Here is a 24,392-nt window from a genome sequence, read left to right as displayed (position 1 = left end):
GCAACGCATTCATTCTGCAATTTGTTTGCATTTATTTACCAAGCTAATGCTTGTCCTCATACTCATAAATGGCCCCAAAGGCTCCCCAAGGCTAATGAGTGGCTCCGCCTTCAGCTCGCACTTTGACTCGCCACTCACACTTGGTCCTGTTTTATTTTTTCTTGTTTTTATCCAGTTACAGTCCGAAACCTTCATTCGTTTTGCGGGCTTAGTTTATGCGTCCTTATTTTTTTTATTTTTATTTCTGTTCCTGGTGTCGTTTTATTCGCGTGTTCCCGACTGCCATTCAGCTCCGGCCGTGAGTCATGGAAAAGTTTACCTTCCTCCCTTCCCCTTCACCGCCTGGGTTCCATTTCTGACGCTTTTTGTTTTAGGACTTGCATTATGAATTTTTTATAATTTCTTGTGTTTTTTATTGGTCGTTTTGTACGACTTGTTGTTCTGTTGGGGTCGTTTTGTGTGTGTTTTAATGTCGCTGTAAACAGCTTAGGAAAAATATCATTGCAAATGTTTTTACAGGGCTTTTGGGAGGATTTTGTCAAACGCATTGAAATCTGCGCAGAAAACGAGAACGATCAGCAGTAAATTACTTTTGGAATACTCTTCAATTACTCTTTTTGACTCATAAATTTTAAGTTAAAAATCGTTTTATTAATTTTTGTATAATAACTGACTGATGAAACGGTAAGATATAGGACGCTGAGACGCTGATCCATTTCAGCTGAGACAAATTTAAATTCAATAAGACTGCGTTTTGTGAAATTCGAACTGGGAGGGGGGGTTAAAATTAATGGTCAAATTCACAAATCAGGAAATTTCTTAGTATGAATAACTTTTATCAAGTTAATTTAGTCAATGCTCATAACATAGCCTATTTGGGTTGCGCGAATATTTAGTTAAATTTTCTGAATAAGTTCTAGTTATATTTTTAAGTAAATTAATTATTTGAATCTTATTTTGTTTTCTCTATTTTTTTTGTTGTATAAATTTTTTCCGAGGAGCAACACAAACGAAGCAAAGACCTAAACGATAGTATTTATAAATAAATCCAAGCATTAAAATCATCATTCTTATTTTATAAATTTCCGAAAATTTGTATGAAAAAGCGATGAGTCAATGCCAACATTTTTCGATAGGTTGACAATTCGATGAATGAAGTGATGCTCAAAATCCAATTTTAAACTCGATGTTCAGTACGGATTTATAACATTTTGTTTTACTGCTAACATTTAGAATCCACTACAATTCTTCAGTTTATCAAATGTATAAACATTTATTTATTACGAGCAATATACAATTCCGAAACGCTGTTTTGGGATTAGCGATAATAAATCATCTTCTTGTGTTGCTTTCTGACTTTTTTGCTACATAATTTATAATAACAAAGTTATGAAAAGGTGCTAATGGGACTCGAATCACTGTGTGCTGTGCAAGCCATTGGTCAAACCATACTAGTGCTACATGATTTATAAATAGCATGACCCCACAACACACAATCTCACTCAAGCACACATTCATACACACTCACACATCTAGATTCATCTCGATGGGGGTCTGTGGAAAGCCAGCGAAAGAACGAGCACATCGAGTAATCTCCTTAAAATGCAATTTGTTTTGTTGCAATCAACGTTTTTTGATGATGATGCTGACGAGAAGTGAACGTAAGTCCGGTCAGGAGAACAGGAACAGGACCATCAATGATGATGATGATGATGTCGATGATGATCGAATGCAAGTTGAGTAACAATTTGCAGTATAGCCAAATAAATTGGTTGTTATTTCTACCCTCTTGAATGAAAAGTGAGCGCCAAAAATGTTGAAAAATAAAATTTGTAGTTTTCTCTTTCTCTTTCTTTTTTTTTTTTTTTTTGAGTGTGTGTTTCTTTCCGTTTTTTATTTTTTTACTTGCGCACCACTTGACTCAAATTGGTTGGCTGCCACTGTGATGCATGGCTATGCCAATGCGGTTTGAAAGCTGCGACAGCCCTGACAGACAGACAGACTGACGGGCGAGCTGACGACCGAGCTGACGGACGGGGCAGAGTGACCAACGCGGGGACAGTGCCATGAATGAAACACAAGCAATGGGGAAGCTAACGGGCAGCAAAGCTGACACACACACACATGAGCACACACGCAGACATGAGAGGGTAGTCCCAAAAGTAGCTGCACTAACAAGAACAACATAGAAGATAATTTAAACATAAATCAATCGAAAATCTATCAAAAATCAATCAAAATTTGCAACAATCATAAACACAATTTTTTTAAACGTTGTATGTACATGTATACAAGTATAAAGGAGCGATAAGTGATTGAAATTATCTGCTGAATGTCTTAAATATTTAAACTCGTTACAACGAAGTTCAACAGCTTCAATAATATAACCGTTTATAGTCAGTTTATCATGAAAAGCCTTGACTACCAGTAAATTTTAAATGTTTTGAAATCGATTTCTTTTTTAATATTTAGAAGAAAGTTACATCTTTAATTGCATTAGTTGCATTATCTTAAGATGACTGCTGTAAAATCCTAAGAAACATCTTTAAACTTTACATTTTAGCGTTAAAATGTAACAAATAATTATGTATTTTGCTTTTTTCCTTTGCTTTCATTTATTTTATAATTGCTTAAATATAACTGACTTTACTTTATTATAACTTGTTGTCATTTACTTATTAAACCTCCCTCGCTTGAAAACAAAACAAAGCTAACAAAAGTGCAGCGCGGACAGTTTAGTGACTGGAGCGGGCAAGGTTCAGTTGACCAGGGAGGAGGTACCACTGCCAGGGTTGGCTTGGCACGACTCGACTCAACACGATCCGAGTTGACTGTGGCGTCGCTTTTGCTGCATACTTTATGGCGTGCTGGGTATACTGCATGTTTGCCAGTAACAGATTTGTTTGCGTTCCCTTTTGTTTGTTGCTCCCGCCTGCCCCCTGGCTCTTTATACTATTTGCCTGCACGTATCAGAGCCGTGTTTCAATTTGCACAGAAAAACCAAAAAAAAAAAATCAACTCGCATGTCGATTGCTTCTTCATCGTGCTGTGTGATTGTGAGATTGATTCCTAGTTTGCCTTTCTGACAACGTGCACGCACAGTTTTTCCTCCCTATCTCTCTCTTTCTCTCTTTTTCTCTTTCTCTCTCTCTCTCTTTCTCTCTCTCTCTCTCTCTTTATATTTCCTACTCCCTCTCTGCTATGAACATTTTTGCATCTCTATCGTTGAATCAAAATTGTTGCCCCAAGCTGACAATGAGACAATTGCGTTGCGCATTTATTTAACTTTTGGCAAATTAATTAACTTGCTTAACTTGTTTGTGAATCAGCTCGTTTAACATTATCGACAGTGCATGCCAAGTTGTAAATATTAAATATATAAATCTACAGTTACGCAGCTTATCGGTATCAGTTCGAAACCTTCGCTTGTTATCAAACATTGCCTGATATAATATTTATGCTTTCACCCCTACTCTTTCCTTCGCTATCGTTTGCCATGTTGTTGCAGTTATTTAAACAATTTACTGATTAGATTTTCAGCTTTTCCTTCTCGCAGCATTTCTTTGCCACAGAATCGATGTGAGAAGGGCGTGCTCTTATTATTTTTAGCAAAAAACCTTTGGCCAATGAAATGCTTTTCAATTTTTCTTCCTTTGTTTTTGACTTTGATTTTAATTAAATGCATACCCTCATTGGTTGTTGTTGCTGTTTAGATTTTGCCTGTTGTTTACTTCTCGATTATTTGTTTTGCTGAGTTGCGGGCAACTATTTTGGTTTACCTTGTTTACCTGGTCGCAATCAAGGAGCACAGCTCACACACATATTCCGAAAGTTGAAATGAAGCTGAATGTTCATACGTACAGTATGTATTTATATGCCTTATTATATTGCTGTCGTCATTAGCTAATCTCTAGCCTCGCCATAACAAGTTGACACATTACCCATGACATTGCACTCAAATATCGCAATCTAACTTGTATGAGGTGTGTATCTGCGTGTGTGTGAGTGTGCGTTTATGTGTGTACATTGTGTTCTTTATTTACCATTTCAATGACTAAAATTATGACTATTTTAATTTGACCAGAAAAGGTTAGCCACAAATTAACTAAAGCGAACGAGTTAGAAAATTAAATAAAAATGTATAACAATTTATTTTGATAACGTATTTATCAGCTTAATAGTTCAAAATGTTATATTATCATTTGTACTGATTTTTACTGTTAAATACGTAGATTAATAGTAGTTATCAACATAAAAAGTTTTTTGCATTAATAATATTAATTATTAAAGTATTTTAAAGTTTGAAGTTATAAAAAAAGTTTAATAAAAGAGTTATTGTTTTAATGTTATCTTAAATGTGCTAACTTTGTTATCAAAGCCAAATAAAAAAAATTATTGTCAGATATTAAAAGACTCTTAAAGCCACGTTAAACTGAACACATATTTTCTATATAAAATATACATTGTTTAAATAAAATAAGAACCTTTTGTTAATAAATAAATGGTTATAGAAAGGCGTAAAGCAGGACGTATCTGGGTCATCTGATTAATTATAAAAAAATAATAATAATATATGCTGCACATTTGTGATTTTTATTCAGTTGTTTGTGGTGATTATCGGTGATTAATATATATTTTTTTTAGTTCTCTGGAAATACTTGAGATAAATGGGAATCTATTTATAATATGTTACATATTATTAAATGAAATTATGTACACTTATTCTTAGGGGATTTGGACTATCGTACTTATTAAAAGGAATTACAAGTTATTTCTAAGATATACGTTCTCAAATTTACATTTTACCAAGCAATTCATTATCTAAGCAATTTTCAACTATCTGTCACAACAACTATATTTAAATAGAGACCATGAACTCGTACTGCTTTGCATTCAGTTTATTCACTCTAATTATTCGTATATTTAATCAGATACTGCTGTGCAGTGTACACTTGTATTATCTATTAGCTGCCATAAAAGGGCACATTTTGCATTCAATGTGAATGAGAGCGAGAAATGATGCAGAAATTGTCAAGCAAGCTAGACATGGGCGAGATGACAGCTCCCAATGGGAAGAACTGTCTGAATATTCGTCGTACTTATCTAATCATTCATATGCCAAACAAGATGACTGATTACGTCGCCACATGCATGTGCGTGTGTGTATGTGCTTAATATGTATGTAAGTATGTATATGCTGGTACCGATAAGCAAGACAAATGTGCTGTGTGAAATCTATAAAGCTGTATGCCTAATAACAACATGCACATGTCATAAAACATACGCCAAAATGAGAAATGTTGCCAAGTCAGCAGCACGCCGGGACCACTGAATTGAAGTCGGATAGGGACAGAGTTTTCAATCTAATTCCTACGCTCCTCTTGCCCATTTCCGTTTATATTTTGCGATCGACAACAGTGCGTATACGTGGCTATATATATATTTTATATTTTTTTTTGCTAGCTCAGTAGGAATTTAGACTCTGAGATACCAAAGATTGGCTGCCGGCTGCCGTCTTGGTTTATTCAATTTATGTTATAACATTTTCTAATGCATATTTTGAGCGCGTGCCTGAAATGTTTTCCATTTCCACGCTTTTTCTACTCCTCCATTTTGCAGCACAGCATAATGTTTGCTCTGTGGTGACATTTTTCCCGTTTAAGCCCCAGCTTCGCATCATCTGAACTTTTCACTACCTGATGTCTGATGTTTGCCCAACAAAAAGTTTCCAACCAACTATTTATCTACTATGAGTACGTGTACGAATGTGTGTGTGAGTTTGAGTATGATTTTGAGTACTACGGGTATGTGCATTTTTTGCAGAGGCTTTTGCAATTTTTTTTTGCACTATGGCAACAATTTCGTTTTCGCCATCTCGGCAAAACTTGGGCACACAAACAATTTTGGTTACTGCTGCGGCTAAGATGTAGTGTTGCCGATTTAGCCATTATACGGTTAGATTTGTCCACTTTAAAAGTAATTCAGCCTTAAAAAAATATTGCACATCCCCATAACCGAAAATCTATTTTTTTTTTAAATTTCTAAAGTTGAGGAAACCATTTAAATTGAGCAAACAGAGTAAATAAAAGAAATTTTTAGCTTATTTCAGCATAGGAAACAGGACAAATATTTAAGAAAGATTGGCGACAAATAAAAATGAAAAAAATATTCAAGGTGCTGTTTCCATTTTTAAATTGACATAGTCAAATATAAATACTTTTCAAATAATTGTGTATATAATTATTTTAATATTATTTATATAATTTTAATTTAAAATTAATATTAAATTCAAAATGAGTTAGAGCCAGCGCAATGAAGGTCTTTGGGCTATACATTGATTATTTATCTATTTATCCTATTTTCAATTCTGCTTTTTTATATATCCATCCATTTTTATCCCCGATTTTTTCTGGTTTGTCATCTTTATACGGCAAGTAGTTGGCACCACTGTTAAGTTGTACCTTTAAGTTTGCCGAGTCCTCAAGGTTTACTTGAACAACTTTTGTACTTTGTATTTATGGCCAACTTTCGATTGAGTCATCAAAGGTCAAACGTTTTTGATTTTTAGTTTCCTTTCCGTTTCGCTTTCAATTTGCTGCGACGCCAATTGCCCATGGGCCTGGACAGCTAGAGAACAGTAGTAGATGCTTAGTCACATATGTGTGTGTGTGTGTGTGTGTGTGTATGGGTGTGCAACTGTGTGTGTTTGTGTGCGTGCCATTATGTGACCATTTGCAGAGCTTTTGCTATAAAGACTAGTCCGCTTTTGTGTGTCAGAGCAAGCTGGAGGAAAAATAGAGGGTCAGAGAGTGAGGGGCAAGAGAAGGAGAAGAGAACAGAGAAGGGGAGTGGACAGAGAGGGGAACATGGTGCTTTGGCTTTATGCTTTTTTAATATGGTCTTCCACCTCGACGACTACCTCGTTGTCATTGTCAGACTCTTTTGTTCGCCGCAGTGGCTGACCACATTTAGTTGTTGTTGTTGTTGTGGTTGTCATTGTCTAACTGGGGCTTCGGATCACACACAGTCCTGAATGCTGAGCGCTATAGTATTGAGAGAGTTCATAAGGTTCTTCCTCCAACCATTGTTCACTAATTTTGTCACGTTTGCAGCTTTTGTTGGCAGTTCTCCCATCTCCCATCTTCTATTTCTTTTTATTCCTTTTGTCAATCTTTTCCAGCAATTTGCTTGGCTTTCTTATACTACTGTCGAATCTAATCTTTTGGATAGTAGGTCATTTGAATGCATTTGATTGATTTGCAGTTTGAAAATTCTATTTAAGTTTCCACACACAAATTCATAAGCACAAATATCTTAAGTCACATACGCTGCTGGCCGTTAGAACAGTGAGTGCAAAAAGTTTTGCCAACCCTGCGGGTCAGGTGTATATGCCAGCTGGTTGCCAGGTGGCGGCACGTGACTCGTGTCCTATTCCTGCCCCAGCTCCTGCCCCGTCTAAATGTTTTGCATATTTTAGCGTCAACTTTGGCCCCTACAGTTTTTTAATGTTCCTGCTGTTCTCTTCTTCCTGCTGCTGCTTCTTGTCATGTGCTGCAACATACCTTTAAGCGCATGTTTTGAATATTCCCGCAATATTTCGCTGTCTTCTTGCGGCTCACACTCTATTTTTTCGACATTGTTTTTTTTATATCCATGTTTTTTATACCTTTTTTGGTATGAGGTCGGGGTATTTCGCGCAAGTTGACGCAGCTTATCTCATGCTTCCCACTGTCAGGTCGAGCCTCCTGTCAGCTCTCATGTATGTATAAATTCTATATATGTATGCGTGTTTGAAAGTATTTTTGCACAGTTTTCCATAGCTGCTTTGCAATTTTAAAGCATTTTGCAATCAGGTATAACGGCTTTGTCAAGGTGTTTAGCTCCAATGTAAAGATAACATTTAATTTAATTTTATTCCAACTATCTTTAAAAAATCCAATCTAAGAAAAAATTATGTGGATTAAAGGGGAAATCTCAGAAATTTCATTATTGGATGCGGTATCCTGGAAAAAAGTTAAACTTATATTTTCAAATAATATAATAAATTAAGTTTTTAACCATTTTGTTTTCAGTATTTTTTGTAAGTTCATTTAATGCTTACCTAAATTTAAGTACAAAAATTTAAAATATGATGTATTCTATGATTTTTTAATACCAATTTAAATTTTAATATATTTTGTATTTAATAAAAATAATAATAATAATAATTATTTATTAAGGTCCCGGATCTTAATTTAATTTATTTGCAAATTTTACAGCAAAATTTAATTCGAAACAAGTGCTTTTGATCTACAAAGGAGAAAGTATCGCGTATAAAAGAATAAAATAAGTAATAAGATATTGAATATACAATTTGTGATTTATTCGATACCTATGATAGTGAATTATTGCAATTAAATACACGTCTTTTAAAGGGTATTTAAACTTGTGTGCTTTTAAAGTTGCGCCTAGTTTTTGTGTCTTTTTTTTATGTCGTTTTGCCTGTCGCAGTGCTTTACATCTTTTTAATGTGGAAAAGCTTTACTTACTTCCGCTGGCAGCCACAACGGCAGCGGCAGGAAACGGAAGTTTAACTTTTGTGTACATTTTAGTGATTCGTGCGCAGACACTCGCCTGCCTGCCTGCCTGCCTGCAGAGGCAATATAGGATGGTTTTGGTATTGGGATTGGCTCTGAACTAGCAGATATTTGAGCTACAGAACATGGAATAGAAAAGTGGAAGGAAGTGGGCAGGAAAATGGGGACAGAACATGCTAATGACGTTTATGTTTAACATGGCATATTGTTAACGAGACATGGCCAGGGCCAACATCGAAGACTGCATTAGAAATCACTTCTTTTAATGTGCTTGCTGACAGCACGAGGTTGAAGTTGAGTGCCCCCACTCTCAAAGTCGTAGACTTTAATAGTTTTCAGCAAAAAACATTTCATAATCCTCCACCTGCTGCTGCTGCTGAGCTGCTTACAACTTTGGTTCTTTCGAACGAGAAACGGTTTTCCTGACGGAGGATCCCAATAGGATATCCACACGCTCCGACAGTTTTTGGCCCGTGGCAAAAGTTACAGAAGTCGCAACCAAACGGGGCACAAACAAGCAAACTTTTCAAACTAGCAAACTGCCGGAGCTCGTTATTACAGTTATTACTATTACTATTACTATTATTATTATTATTTTTCAGTCTTATTTAATGCGTACGCTGTGCAAAAATCCATAGCACGCTTTTGGGCGCGTCCGCTCAACTTTTCAACTTTTAAACAAAAGTAGCCACTGATTCGAATTGCTGTTGCCGCTGATTGCGTGCTGCACGTCCATTGCTTTTAAGAGCTGAATGTTGCAAGCAGTTACGCCTTCTTCCCACACACACATACATGCACACACATGGCGGAAATGCATTTTCAGTGGCCGTCAAGAAAGCAAGAGAAAGCCATTTCAACTGAGTTTTATGAGCATTTGTTGTTGACCCCTCGTACTGTGGGCTATTTAGCTGACTTGGCAGAAGAAAATTAATAACTTAAAGAAACAATAAAGTTTTCTTCAAGATGACAGTTTTTCTGGAAGAATATCTGGTTTATTTTTACATTATTGAATAACAAACTTTTATTTCAATAGAAATACTATTTTTAAATTTTTTGAAATTAAAATGTTTTGATTAATTCTCAATCCATTCTTTACACATAATTATTTTTTATAAGTATCGAGCTGTACTAAACCCAAGGTGTCTTATATTTATAAAATTGGTTGAAGTAGACTTATGTAAACAATATACATACACAAAAAAACAAACATTGCGAACTCGATTGCTATTTCTAAACTAAATAAAATCTTCAATTTTTCAACAACTTTTTTTTTACCTAAAAAACAATTGCGAAATAAATTTGTGTTGCAGCTTCTGCAACATATATATATATATATATATATAATATGGTTGAGAGAGCCAGGTGCCATTATATGGAGACTAAAAAATATATATAAATCTCGATTGAGCCAGTGCATCAAGTCAAAATTGAAAATTTGCCAATAATCATATTTGATAATTTGAATTTTCTTCTGCTAGATCAAGTGAATCGCCCAGTGTGTCTTGCCACGATTGGACTTGCCATTTCAATTTGCTTCCGAGCTAAAGATGCCAGCAATTCTGCAGCATTCCCTTCATCTTCTCATCATCATCATTGCCTTCTCAACTTTATCCTCGCATCATGACATAGCAATGCCGTAAAAAGCGTTATGGCAAATTGTTTTAAGCTGTGCGAAAATGCCATCAAAATCAGTTGACTATGCAAAGCAGCGTCGACGTTGCCAGTTGCAGCATTAAAGAAGCGATGGAGGGAAAAAGGAAAGTAAGGGATGGAAAGAGAGTGTCACAAGAGGGAATGTAGGGCCATTTGTTGCTGTTGGCATTGCATTTTATGGCTTGGTGCTTGTCAGCCATTGTTGTGAGCATCTCCAAAGCGTTTCCTTTTCACTCTGTCTCTGACTTGAACTTTAGTGGCTCCCGGGAGTCCTCGTTGTCGCCATTCAGTGGTCAGCGAAATATGCCCTAAACAGCTGTAAAGGGACCCTCTGTGAGGGAAAGCATATGCCCAGCATTAGGGGGAATCCCAAAGCGAGTGTGGGAATTCATTCAACAAGCTGCAAACGAAAGCTGAGACTTTGAATAGTTACAAATGACTTGTCATTATCTGAAATGGCAGCACAATCTTAAGCAATTGTTAAACTATTTTTACTGCATAGTTTATTTTTAAAACATCTTTATCTCTATAGATGATTAAGTTAATCAGAAAATAGATTTTCTTAAATTGTTTGTCGTTTTCTTATTTGACATGACACACATTGTCATACGCATTGTTTATTCCAGATACTTTTCATACTTTCTTCGTCTTGGCAGCACTTCAATTTAAATTATACAAATTTTGTCCATCATACGGAAAAGCCGCGCTGTGAAAAGCCAGCAACTGTTTGTGGCAAAACCCTCTCCCCCCATTCCCAGAGTCTGGCCCTTTTGCTTTTTTCATGCGATCCGCTCTTTGTTTGCGCTTTGTTTGTGGCCCGCACCTCAATCCCCTTTGCAGCGACGCCTCCGGACGCCAGTGTGGCTCCGGCGTGTGAATCCACGCGACTGCTGACACTTTGTAGTATACCCTGCGTGCAGCCTTTGGCAAAAGCGGGTGTATTTTATCTGTCGTAATGTTTTGTACTTACTTGTAATGTTTGTTTGTTTTAATTGTGGTACCTTTTATGTAGTGATGTAAATCCAAACTTCAGATTGAGTTTTATATCGAAATAGAAAATCGACAAAAATATGTATTGAGCTATCGATAGTAGTGTTGTCGATATTTCGATGAATTTAACATTTATTTTCAATTTTCGAAAAATTTCACCATTTGGAGAGCATGTACAATTAAATACCGCTACAATTAATCGAATTATACTATATTATTATAGATATTAAGTTTAAGTTTATTTAATTTATCTAGGCCCCTTCTAGTTTTTATGTGTCAAAAATAAATCATTTTTGTGCAACTTTTTTGTTGGATAGTTATAGTATGTATGATAGTAAATAATGTCTTATATGTATTTCTTTTGTTATTTTATTTATGATTATTTTTTTATTTTGCAAGTTTTTTTTTGCATTAATGATGAGTCTGAAAAAAATATATACTTATTTTACCGTTTTGTTTATTTTTTATTTTGTAAAACAAAAAACTTTTTGAAATTATTTAAAATTGTTTGTTTGTTTGCCCAAATAAATTGAAATGAAGTAAATTAAATACATTTTCAGTTAATCTTTGCATATATTCTACATAATTTCCTACGTTAATGCTCGGGCTAGAGTATCTTCGCGTCGTCCAACTTACACTTGATACAAATTTTTGCTTCAGAAGAGGAAAATCTTTTTAAATCAGTCTTTATTATAATTTGAAGCTTTGATAGTTTTCTCGGTTAACATTTTAGTCTAGGGTATATTGCAATTGTTTTTTTTCATTAAATTTAATATTATGTTATATATCAAACTGATTTCATATTTAATTGCTTAAGGTAATAAATATGCTTTAATATGTTGGCAGGTTAGAAACATAAACACAATGTTTTTCCTTTCAATATTGACTTTAGGGTGTTTGTAAGTCAGTCTGCTTGCAACTCAAGCACTTTTTTTTTACTTACTGTTTGACGCTTCGCCGCCTACCAAACGTCGCATGCATAATTTAATGCAAATAATGCACTTGTTTCGTTTCGTCTCGTTTCGTTTCATTTCACTTCACGTGTTGCCTCCCAGGGTGGGAAGCGGAGAAGTTAAAGGGGTCTGTGTGGTGCAGGCGTCTAAAGTGCACAACTCCATTTAGCATTAACTTGGCCGTCTTAGCATTTGCTGCTGCTGTTGCTTGCATTTATTTAGCATATTTCTCGTTTGTATTGCATTTCCTGCCTGTCGCGTTGGCATAAACTTAATTTCCGGTTTGTTGGCGCCGCTCGACTGCTCCATTTTTAATTTCAGCGCTTGGCTCTGACCCTTTTATAACTTGTAGCTGCTTTTGTCTTTTCTTTTCTCTTCTTATTTTTTTTTTTTGCTTTCTATTTAATTTCCCACCCGAAAGCGCACTCGCTCTCACGTACTTAGCAGCTGGCATTTGCCATTTTGCCATTTGCGGTGACACCATCGCAATTTTCATCAACATCAACAACTGTTGAGTTGCTTGTCACACTCTATCTCTTTTCTTTTTCTCTCGCTCTCTCTCGCTCTCACTCTGCGCTTTTTGACATCCTCTTAAATGAGTGAAATTACTCTTACAAGCAAAAGAATGAATAGAGTACTAGTGAGGGAATGAAAGCTGTCACTTTCTTTAGTTTTCCTTGTGAAAATTGGGTGGTAAATTTCCTAAGTGCCATCATTGAGCACTCACACTTTTCCACTGAAGAGACGAGTGTTTTGTTGTTGTTTACATACAGATGACTGCCGAGTGCTTTATTTTTTTCTGCATAATTTATTGTCTTCAATTGCTGACAATTTTAAGCTGCGAAACTTAATCGAGCTTATTGCAGCGCAACACGCATACGCCGCGTTGTCGGCAGGTAATTAAAAGCGAGTCAAATGATTACTTCGCACTTGCAGTCGACTTAATTAAACCGCAATATTTGCATATTTCTCACATCTGGCGTGAATCTCATCCTGCTGCTGCTCTCTCTGTGTGTGTGTGTGTGTTTGGTGCGCAAATGTGTTGCCAACTTTATTGCTCAATTTCCCCAAAAAGTTTGCCAACCTGCCAACAGACTGGTGCCTCTGTAGGGGGTGGCTCCTGTGGCAAACCGACGCACATTGAGTTAACATGCAACTTTAAGATACTTTGGCAAACTTGATCCAAGCCAAACTCGTGGCGACGATAGCCCACAGTGTTGTAAACCAAGATAAGCCCAGACAATGTTCAAACATTACCTGTGCCTGACAGAGGGAGTAAAGGGAAGGGGATCTGCTTGCGACTTTTATTAACGCACTTTATGTTCCAGATTTGAGCCAATAATAAAGTTATTTGCTTTAGCCAAGAGCAAAAGCCCTCGCGATAATAATTTATAAATTTCATATTGCTGCAGAAGTTGTTGTTTTTGTTGTTGTTGTTGTTGCTGTAGCTGCAGTGTCCACTGTGATTTACAGCTATGCCTCCTGCAATGGCCTCGTAATGCCCAGGAAATGCTCGTCGTGCGCCAAAAACCTGCCGCAGCAAGGACATTTATATTTATACCACGTCTCCACATTTTAAACGAGGCTGTACTATATATTCTCTGCAATTTATGTAATGATTCATATCATAAATTGATACCATTTTGGTAATTAAATGATTCCAGGCATAAATTAAATAGCACTTCATATCGTTGATCAGTTCATTTAACCAAGTAATGCTATTATTTGGAATAATATTGGAGTAAAATTAAAAACTAAGGAAAAGGACAAATAGAAAACATTTTTTTTAACATATCCTCTTCAGAAACATTTAAAAAAAAATTAGTTTGAATTAAAAAAAACGACCTCTTCATTAGCCAAAAATTAAATTTTAATCTGGATTTTTGATTGCAATTATGTATTAATTTTTTTTTTTCAGTATTTAATTTATTAAAATGATATTTCTATTTTATTAAAATATTATTTTTATTTAGACCGATTATTATCAAATATGTTTATAATTAAAAGCCCTTATATAACTTAAATACCAGAGAAGCTTTTATATATATGCAAAGGGTATCTCCCAGTTGTTTATAATTTTCCGACTATCCCATTTTTAGTATAATTTGCAGCCCACAATTACAAGGGTGCACAACGTTCTTCTCTGTTCTAGGCGACATTTTGTTTGGATGGCCAGCAACATATTCTAAGTTCTTGAAAGAAGAAGAACAAGTAAGGCTTGTCCTGGTCCTGGTCTTGTTTCTGGTCCAGCTGCTGTGGGTAAAAATTATTTCGTTATTTATTGTTGCGCCTTGTCAGTTTTGTGTTGAGGCTTTGCGCCTGTTTGCAATATTTATTTATTCTCGTCTTTGGGTATTTATGAGTCTGTTGCCATTGTGTGTGTGCGTGTGTGTGACCTGGACAAAGTCAGATGGAATGGAAATGCGTCCAAAAGCTGTTAATGTGAAAATCATTGAGCTGATTCTCAATCGACAGGAAGTTCCAATCCAATCTGGCAAGAGAAATGCTGTGTGGCAATAAGTTTATTTCGAGCTTTGACTACCAAATTCAATAGCCAATTGCGACATTCGACAAGTATTCGAAGCCAATTTGCTCACAAAATACGAAGAGCGTCAACTGGAGGCACTCAACAAACCGCAATTGCTGTTCCGAGTGCTGGACACTGGTTCTCTCCACTCTCGACCAACTCGTTTTATTTGTTTTTAGCTGAAATTTATTGTGGTAAATTAAATAGCATACGATCTGGGTACTCATACTATTCCATTCTATCCCCTTTTCCCCTTCTCGACCACCGCTTGCCGGGTTTACACAGTTTTATTTTAGTTTATTTTCTGTACTGTAACTGGCGCTTCTGTGGTTTTCCCTTGCCTGCTCCACTTGCAGTTTAATTTGTGCATCGATATATTTTCTTAGTTGTCAGGATACGCAGCGATATTACGTATACGTACAACTATATATTGTAATTGTCTGTATGCCTGTCTTTATGTATGTCTGCTATAAATTCCCATGCTTGCCGTGCAATTGTCGCTCTGAAATATATAGTTAAACTTTGGGACAGGCAGGCAATAGCCTGTAAAGGAGACAACTTCCTCTTGTAGCAAACATTACGTATACGTATACGTAATTTAATTCAATGGTAATTTGGCTGGACAAATTTGTCTGTTGGTTTCGTTAATTAGGAATAAATAAAGGACAGTCGTTCCCTTGTCGCTTTATGCTGAGTTTAATTAGTCTGTCAATATCACAAGTTTATCCCTCAGTTGTTGCATTCACGGCAATAATGTAACTTTTGAATCAATTCAACTTGTCCAAACTTAAATCCACTCTGTGCTGCGCCAGCTTTGCACTCAATTAAGTTAAGGAAAAGAAGGGGAAGCGGAGGGGAAAGAAGTGCGTGCAGCTAAGGAAAACAATTTCATTGCTGGTGGAAAAAGTGAAGCAACCAAAATCCACTTGAATGGCGCAACAACGCTGACGCTGTCTTGGCAAGTTAGTGCCAACAATTGCAACAGCTGCCACGTCAGAAGTTGCCACCATCTCCTCTCCCCTCTCTCACTTCCTCCGCACCTTCAACTCAACGTAAGCTGGCAAAGTTTTTGGACCTTCCTTTCAGCTCGTGCCTCCTTGTTGCTTTTCGACTTCCGCCTGATTGACTTGCATTGAGTTGACTTAGCACAGCTTCCTTGGCTCTCTGACTGCTTGACGGTTTGAAGGATGCATCCTTTCTCCTTTCCCCTGTCTCCTCTTCTGCCCTCTTCTGGCCTGCCAGCGACATTTGGCAATGGTTGCGTAAACTAATTTTCCATGTCGTCACTCGATTGTTTAAAAAGCCAAGTTTGCTGCTGTTGGCACAACCCACACAAACACACACACACACACACACAACCCTAACTTAGTCTGATCATAAAATATTTAAGCATTGCCATTTGGTTCTCAACTTTACAAGCCGCCTGACACTTTCCGCTCCATTGTTGACGCTTAATGCAGTTTTCATGTTAAGCTTCTCCGCTCTACTCCCACTCATTGACTTGACCCCTTTGAATTGTCCTGCACATTTGTAAATACATTACTATTCAATTGCTTTCACTTCCCTAAATGTCCCGAATATCAGTTTAACTTCACTTTGAGATAACCCTTAAATTGAAATTGTTGATTTACTATGGGAATTAGAAAGAGACATATATGAATTGCAATAATTGCAATGTTAAAACTATATAATAATTACTTTATGCTTAAGAGACTTAAAAATTTGTGTAATAATTAATTTATATGTAATAGATTTCCTTAATACATTGAGTTCCTTAAAACAATTTTTCTATTTAATCTTTTAATTGAGAAGTTTCAATAAAAAAGGATTTACTTTATTTCCTTTACATATTTTGTTCTTTAAATATTCTTTGTTTAAGTCTTTTCATTGCGAAGTTTCATTAAATAAGGATTTACCGAAACTTTTTTTTTAATTTGATTAATATATAACTTAGGTATAACATACCTCAGTATATTTATATTGTCATTATTTAACACAAAACAAATCAATTTTTTTTTGGTGTTTTTGGATAATTAAATTAACAATTTAAAGTATAACAAAAGGATATAGATACAATAAAGCACAAGTACTAAAATCACTGAGGTATTTGAAAATGATTGTTAATTACTTGACGAACACAGCTATGTATTCTTAATTTTACTATCAATTAAGTTAATGTTGTGAAACTAAAGCTAAAGCCTTACTGAATTTATACAATAATGAATACTTAATCTAGTGTGGAATAGTTTTTTATCGCATTGTTGAATCATTATTATATTCATAAAATTAAAACAACGTAATATATATTATATTTTTCTTGAATTAAATAATCAACAAATATGCTATCATTTTAAATGCACATAAAAATATGAATTTTTTATGTTCTGCATGGATGTCGGCATAAGTACTCAATTGTCAGCTTTCGAGTGCGTGTTAAGCGTTTGAGAATAGTTATATGAAAGGTGCTTTATTGGCTGCAGGCATTTTCAAATTTAGATATACTCGTACATAAATCGAGAGCAATGTCAGTTTAGCATTTACACACTGTAGTACTGTGCGTATACATAACGTAAGTGAGCGTATGTGTAATATGGAATGTTGGTGTGTATATATTTGCGTATAACTGTGCGTATTTGTATGCCACAGACATTTCCGCAATGTATTTTGACTTGGGGCTTTTGTTAAATGATGGATAATGGCATTTAATGTGAATCGCATAAGCTCAAATAGAATTCCCAGTGCCTTCGACTCGACTCGCCTCGACCCGATTCGTCTCTTCTCCTTCTCTCCCCTTGTCTTTGAGTTGAGTGTTGCGCCTTAAATGGTAACATCAATTAATTTACAAGTCATTGTCAGTTGTTGTGTACATTATAAATGATTTGTGTACGTGAGTGGGTCTTCATTAGGCACTGTCACACAATCGTGCCTCCGAGCGTCTGTTTATGGGTCAAATGGTGCGACCTCATTTATTTGATGTCCCCCTCGCTCTCTCAGTTCAGTATTGATTTCGTGTGTTTGTGCTGTTCTTGTGCACACTTTAGATTTCAGACTATTTGCAGTGGTTGGATTTCATTGCAACAGACAAAGTGTGTGACTGCCACGCCCACACGACGTTTAGTGTGACGCACTGCAGTGCACTGTGGGCGATTCATCCAAGCCTAGCTATAGAAAATGAAAAGCTTAAAAAAATAATTGAGTTTTCTTCATGAGGACCAATAAGTTAGGAAGTAATTTTGTAAATAGACTAATATTTTGGATTTCTTAATTTTTATTTCTCTCTTTAGATTGAGTATCTGTATATATAAAATATATATTTTAATTTAATGCAATTATTTAAATAAAACAATATTCCAGGTCAGTAATTAAATTTTTATTTTCTTCCCAGACTTGAACATACCTTTAATTTAATATAACCACAATTTTTGCTATATGTAATTAATTTTACTTCAAAAAAAAAAAAAAAAAAAAACGCCGCCTAACCCATTGAATTTAGATACAAACAAAAATACAAAATTTATATGTATCGATAAAATCAATAGTTATACTTTAAAGCTTAAAACTTTAATTTTCTTCCGTTAGATCGGTTTAACCGCTCAGTGTAAGACGCTTTAAATATTGATGAAACACAGTTAAAGTGAGGCGAATGCGACACTAATACTAGGTTGCAAAAGAAGGCTGGCTTGCTGGCTGGCACTTGCAACGCTTTTATCAATTATCAATTAACCTAAATTTTAGCTTCTACGTTTTTGGCACTGACAGCGGGAGAGTGACAAGTGGAGAGGTAGACGAAGTGGGTGAGACAGCGACAATGTCAGCTCCGTGTGCCAGTTGAAGCAGAAATTCAGGAAGACAAAGTGTCGTTCAAATGATAGCTGACAGCTTCGGCTGCTGCATTTGCTGCTACACCTGTCCCTACCTGTCTATCCCCTCTCTTTCGCTCTGTCATTAGTGTGAAAGGTTCTTAATTTTTAATCGTGGTTAGCCGGCATACTCTTATCGTATAAACGATAATCTATGTCCTGGCGTTTTGGCCATCCCATTGCCAAATCTGTTTGTGTTGTTGGCTGTCGACCCTTGACAATAATCATTCTCTGGCTCTGTCAAATGTCAACAGTGTCAGCAAATTGTGCAAGGGGCAACATCAACACAATGCTATACTCCTTTTACAGAATATGTAGCTTATATTTGCTGTAGCCTTCAATTCTTCTCCATCCTTGGCTTTATCGTGGAGCAGCCAAATTCTAAGACAAACAGCGTTTTTAAGGCGACATCACAGCGACTCCCACTGGGCGTGCCGCGGGACACCATTTTGCAGCTACTTTTATGATGCATGCTTAGGGAGGGAAAGGAGGGAAGTGGGAGGCGTCTTTAAGACGTGCACTTGCTCAAGTGGAAATGAATTGAACTCGGGCAGCGACGACAGCGAATGCAATCTCATTCTCTCTTGTCAACTTAACCCCGGCTTGCAAGTTGCAAGTTGCAAGCTGCAAGCTGCAACATCGCAACGATGCGACGCGACGTTGCGCCAATTGTTGTCTGTATTTGTGCATTTGTGCATTTGAGTTGCTTTCCTCATAGTAGTTGCTGCTGCCATCGCCTGAGCTGTCGGGGTATTGGGAAGCTCGGGTGTTGGCTTCGCTTTGTCATCAGCCACATCAACAGAAGCAGCAGCAGCCATTTGGTAACTGGGGTGCTGCACAGTGGCATCAAATATGGCATAGATAAGAAACAGCCGCATATTTCTTAAGGAAATTGTTATTTAACATATAAATTCGATTCCAGTTGAATTTCTTCTACATTGAAGTTTATTTTATACAATGTCCAGCTAAATTTAATCTAAGAGATATTTTCTGAATTTTAAATTTCATTCTACAGCGTTCTATGAATGGTCTCTAAATTCAAACTATATTCAATTCAATATTTCAAATATAAATAATTAAAAATTTTGATGTTGAAAGAAATCACTGTGACTATTTTTGTACATACGATAAATCGCTTTGATTTGAAATATGCATATTTAAGAGTCCTTTATATTTTTACAGATACAGCTTAATCTATCGCAAATTGAACCTCTTTTAAGGTAATTGAGAACCAGTGTAAAGTTCAGTTCCGTTGTTTGTTCGTTGCCTGGTGATGCAACTGATTCTGATGCTCGATTTTTACTTTAAACAATGGCTTGAGCATTTCTGATTGTCAAATGTTTGCAGAGATAACATTTACTATAGTGGATTTGCAGTGAAGCGCAGTAGATGGCATTCTGACGATGGTGACAGAGCAAGTTACGACCACGCCTCCTCATCCCACACCCTTGCCCTTCTTAGGTCTCGTCTTTGTGAGTCCAACAGAATTGCCATCAACTGTCTTCCTCAGGCTGCTGTCTACTCAGCAGGAAGTATCAATTTGTAATGATCCTATAAGTACTTGTATTGTGCTTTTGTCTGCTTTCCGTGTGCGGCTTATAAACAACTGTCGCTTAAACGTTCCGAAGTAAAATCAATGAAATGACAATTAATGTGTTTATTGTTGCATATTCGCAGGCTTATGACAGCTCCTCAAGTGGTGTTTTCCTTCAAAAATGATAAATCCATCGGATATAATCAATTACTTTTTACATTCACTGATATAGAGAGCTTTATATATAGATGATTTAAATTATATCAAGTCGTCTTGTGATTTAATAAAATAAGCAGCGTATCAAATCGAAACGAATATTGGTCAAAGTTATGGTTTCCGATAAGTTCTGTAAAATCATATTTTTGTAAATCGGCTAAGCAAAATCTTCGTTTATCAGTTTCGTAACGGTTACCACATTTTTGAACATTTTGGTTTCGAAACGTCGGTATAATTTCGGATACCAAAAAAACGTAAATACATATAAACAAAAATTCTTTGAATTTAGAAAATATCTATCTAATAATATTGATTTTTAAAATACAATTCATAATTAGTTTGAAAACGATGATTATACCCTAACAACAAAATTTAATTAAATGCTTGTTGAAAACGAAACTAATCGTTATACATGAACCGGTTATTTCGGTTTGAATAATTTTAATCTTTTGGTTTTTGGTATATTTCTTGTAATTATGAAAATCAACTATTAACATTTTACATAAGAATTTTAATAACTCACAGTCTATAAGCTGTTGTTTATGAGAAGCAGCTTCTCATTAAATAGATTACATTATAAGATAGTTCTCTTTATTCGATTATTTTTGTCTTTTGCCAGGTTTTTATTGGACTTATATCCTGTTGTCGTATCGTTGCATTTTACGCTAATTGAAATCGCAATCGAATTACATGACTCGACAAGGCGACGGCCTACAACGAGTGTACGAGTGTAAAATCCAATGAAAATATAATCACATTTATGCAGTTTTTATGCCTGCAGTGTAAATATTTTTGTTGTAAACACAAGGCTGTCAAGGGGGGAGGTAGGAATAAAAGTTCATTCAGCCAACGGCCAAACGGCAGCTAAAGTCCTGTATAACCGCCGTACATATGAGGACACAGGGATATGAGGACAAAAGGGAGGATGCGGCATACAGATGCTGCAGTCGATGTGCTTTCTGTATTATTGTATATTGAAGTCAGACATACAGTCAGTCAACCATTCATTTTGTCAGTCAGTTGGTCAGTCAGCTAGTTGTTGGCTTTTGCGAATTTTCGATTCCATTTCGAGTTCATTGAATTTGCGCTGATTTCTTCTCTTTGGCTGCTTTCATGCATATGAAAATTGCATTAAAAAAAATATGAAATAGTTTGTATGCTGCCAGCCAAGAGTCAAATTCCCAATTATGTGTGTGTGTGTGGCTGTCTGTCCGCCTTTATGTGCATGTGTGTGTGTGTTAACAGGATGCGCATAAATGTACTTATTTTTGATTTAATTGCATTTTCAGCACGAACTTACAGTCAGTTGCTTCCACAGTTTGTCTGCCCACATGGCGCATACGTAATTTAATAGTTTTTCAATTGCTGCATAATTGGTTTTAGTTAATATTGACAAGCGTTTGCCCCAGCTGTTGCATTATTAATGACAAGTAAATGTGTGTGGGCTTCCGGTTGTTAGGGCCAGTGAATTAATAGCCAACATTTCAACGGAAATACGCGCAAAGTTCTGTTGACAAAAATTTCTTTCTATGATAAATGATGGCGTCAGCTGTGAGTGTGAGTGTGTGTGTGTGTTAGTCCATAGATTCCTGTGCGTATGTCACGTTCTGACTATTAATAATCTGATTTTTGCTTGTCTCTATTTGCAGTTCAACGAACAAACGGCACACGATAAAAGGTAAATAACTTCCCCAAATTTTCCATTACTTTTATACACGATCCCGCTCATTTATAGCTAGAGCGTGTTGAATTTGACAAGCTCTACATATTAAGCATAAAGGCAAGAGGGGCTAAGGCCAAGTCATAAAGTTTGCTGCTACCAAAAAGTGGAAGTTTTAACGAAAACTGACAACCGCAATGACCAAAGTGTCATAAATCCATAACCAAGCGTCAACAACATCAGCAAACATTTTGTTTGACCTACGACATGTGAGTGGGTGAGCTGTCTTTGTGTGTGAGTGTATGTTTTTCTGATGGTATCCAGTCAGTCAAGCTTGGCGGGCAATAACCCCCAATAACCGCCGACCCGGGGATAAACACAGCGCTCAGACAGCTCTCATGTCAACCGCAGAGCGACGGATCGGACAGCATATAGCTGAGAGAATAATGGGAACGGGCAGGGGGAGGTGCTAAAGATTGACTGTCCCAATCCTGTGACATCCACTCATCTCAACTCAACTGAACTCAACTCAACTCCGACTACCCCTCCACTCATTTACTAAACACGCGATGTCGCCGCGTCTGTCAGATAAAATGAAGTATTTGTAAGGGCTGTGTGTGTGTGTAGTATGTTGTATGTGTGTGACACATGCGGAAAAACAAAATTCTCTGTTCAGACGGCAGCTGCAACTGACGACGACAACGACAACAATATTGTTTGTGTCTGTGTTTGAAAATTATCGATAATTCGTCGGTTGCTTGTACAGCTTGTCAACAATAGCACATTTGAGTGTACTCATGTATTCCCATATATGTGCTAGGGTAGACAGATACGTTTATTGGGCTAAAGAAAACTTTCGTGAATGAAAATCCATTTTCTATTAAAGAAAATCTTCGCGAAACTGACATAAGATTTTTGTTTTATAATAAATGCGTTATGTATCAGTGTCCTGTAAAGTTATATTCACTATTAAAAAAAGCAGCTATTCCTGTAATATTTTGATTTTTAAAACTTTTTTCGTGCATAATATTTTTACTTTTAAATATTAAATTTGTTTTGTTTTTTGTTTTCGCTTTTAGTTTAAAATTTAATTTTATATTTTTAACTGATCATTCAAATAGACTTTTCTTATTTAATTTTAAAATACTTATGGCGAACGGTTCTTAATTCACGTTAAATATGTAAGTAATATGCTCTGTTTTTGGCAGATAACCTTTTTATTTATGTAAACTCTTTTTCCGGTTTTATTTAAATTTTTAAACAATAATAGTCAAAGGGTACTTAACTCGAAACTGATATAGTAGACTTAAAATTTATACCAACTCTTTTTTTTGCGCTAGTCCTGAGCTTTAATAGTTTTTTTTTTTCTAAAAATTTTTGTTAAAGTTGAACTTTACCAGCCATCAGATGATGAATTACACTATCCAAGAATTACACTTTCAAACTTGGATCAATGACTTATCTGCCCACCCTCGAATTCATGAGTTCATAGTAATAATCATATATTAAATTTATAAATTTATACACCATAAAGCATGCCATTTTTTGCCAGAGCGAGTTGACAGTTGAAATGAATGACTATTGGGGTGGAGTTTTGACCTCATCTCCCCAGTTCTACTCTACTCCTCGACTCTGACTGCGTATATTGTTTATTTTGGAAATTTATGCAAATCTCTTAAAGTAGTGCCGTCATCGAAAAAGTTGACTAGTTTTGTTAGCGTTGTTGTTTTTAATATAATAAGATTCTGGGATTCTCCTTCGTCCCATGCCCGGAATACAATAGTTTGTTGTTATCGTTGTTGATGCTGTTGACATGAAAACAGTTGGCGGTCTAAGGGCAGTTTTGTAATGTTTTTATGCTGCTTCTCCTCCTGGGGTCCTCCTTTTGGGCCTTGTTGGAGCTTTGTGGTAGTTTTGCTGAATAGCTTCATATTTATGCAAAGTTATGCGGCTTAAGAGATAAGTCGAAAGTTTTCTCTGACAACGGTGCGACAGAGGGACAAGGAGTAGTCCAAAAACTGACAGAAACTGACACACACACACACACACAGCCCACAACACACACTCCCTAATACACACTCTCGCTGCATTTTATCAGAGAATGTAAATTGTTATCGATGCGATATGTCCAACTGTTGGCAAGTTGATTTAACTGAAGTTGATTTGCATTGCCCGTTCGCTTGAGGAAGTGCTTTATGCTTGCTCCGGAAAATTCCATTTCCCGAGTATTTATAGACTTTGCTAGTCAATGTGACACTGTGAAGCAAACTTTTATGAAATAGTTTTAGCGAGTTGTGAAGTGGTCACATGCAAAAAACTATACCTATTTTGTAAATGTAGGGCAAACTTTAAGCAAGAGCAACGCTGCGTATACGCAACGCAACGAAACACAACTCAAAAGCAGCAACGAGAGCAGCAGTCGG

At 36.2% G+C, this 24,392-nt stretch overlaps 1 protein-coding gene across 3 annotated transcripts in view; it reads left to right on the top strand.

Moving 5' to 3' along the window:
• The window catches only part of LOC117788819 (palmitoyltransferase app), a 65,180-nt gene that overhangs the window by 4,606 nt on the left and 36,182 nt on the right, over window positions 1-24,392 (top strand). For 2 of the 3 annotated variants that reach the window (XM_034627694.1, XM_034627692.1), the window contains exon 3: window positions 21,959-21,987. The exons of the other annotated variant lie outside the window; for it this stretch is intronic. The gene's annotated coding sequence lies outside the window, so the exon portion shown is untranslated. The remainder of the gene's footprint in view (window positions 1-21,958; window positions 21,988-24,392) is intronic. 3 annotated transcript variants of the gene reach the window in all.

The sequence above is a fragment of the Drosophila innubila genome (assembly GCF_004354385.1).
Source record: "Drosophila innubila isolate TH190305 chromosome 3L unlocalized genomic scaffold, UK_Dinn_1.0 0_D_3L, whole genome shotgun sequence".
NCBI classification, from domain to species: domain Eukaryota; kingdom Metazoa; phylum Arthropoda; class Insecta; order Diptera; family Drosophilidae; genus Drosophila; species Drosophila innubila.
Note: the sequence above shows the minus strand (reverse complement) of the source record. Positions and strands in the feature narration are given on the sequence as shown.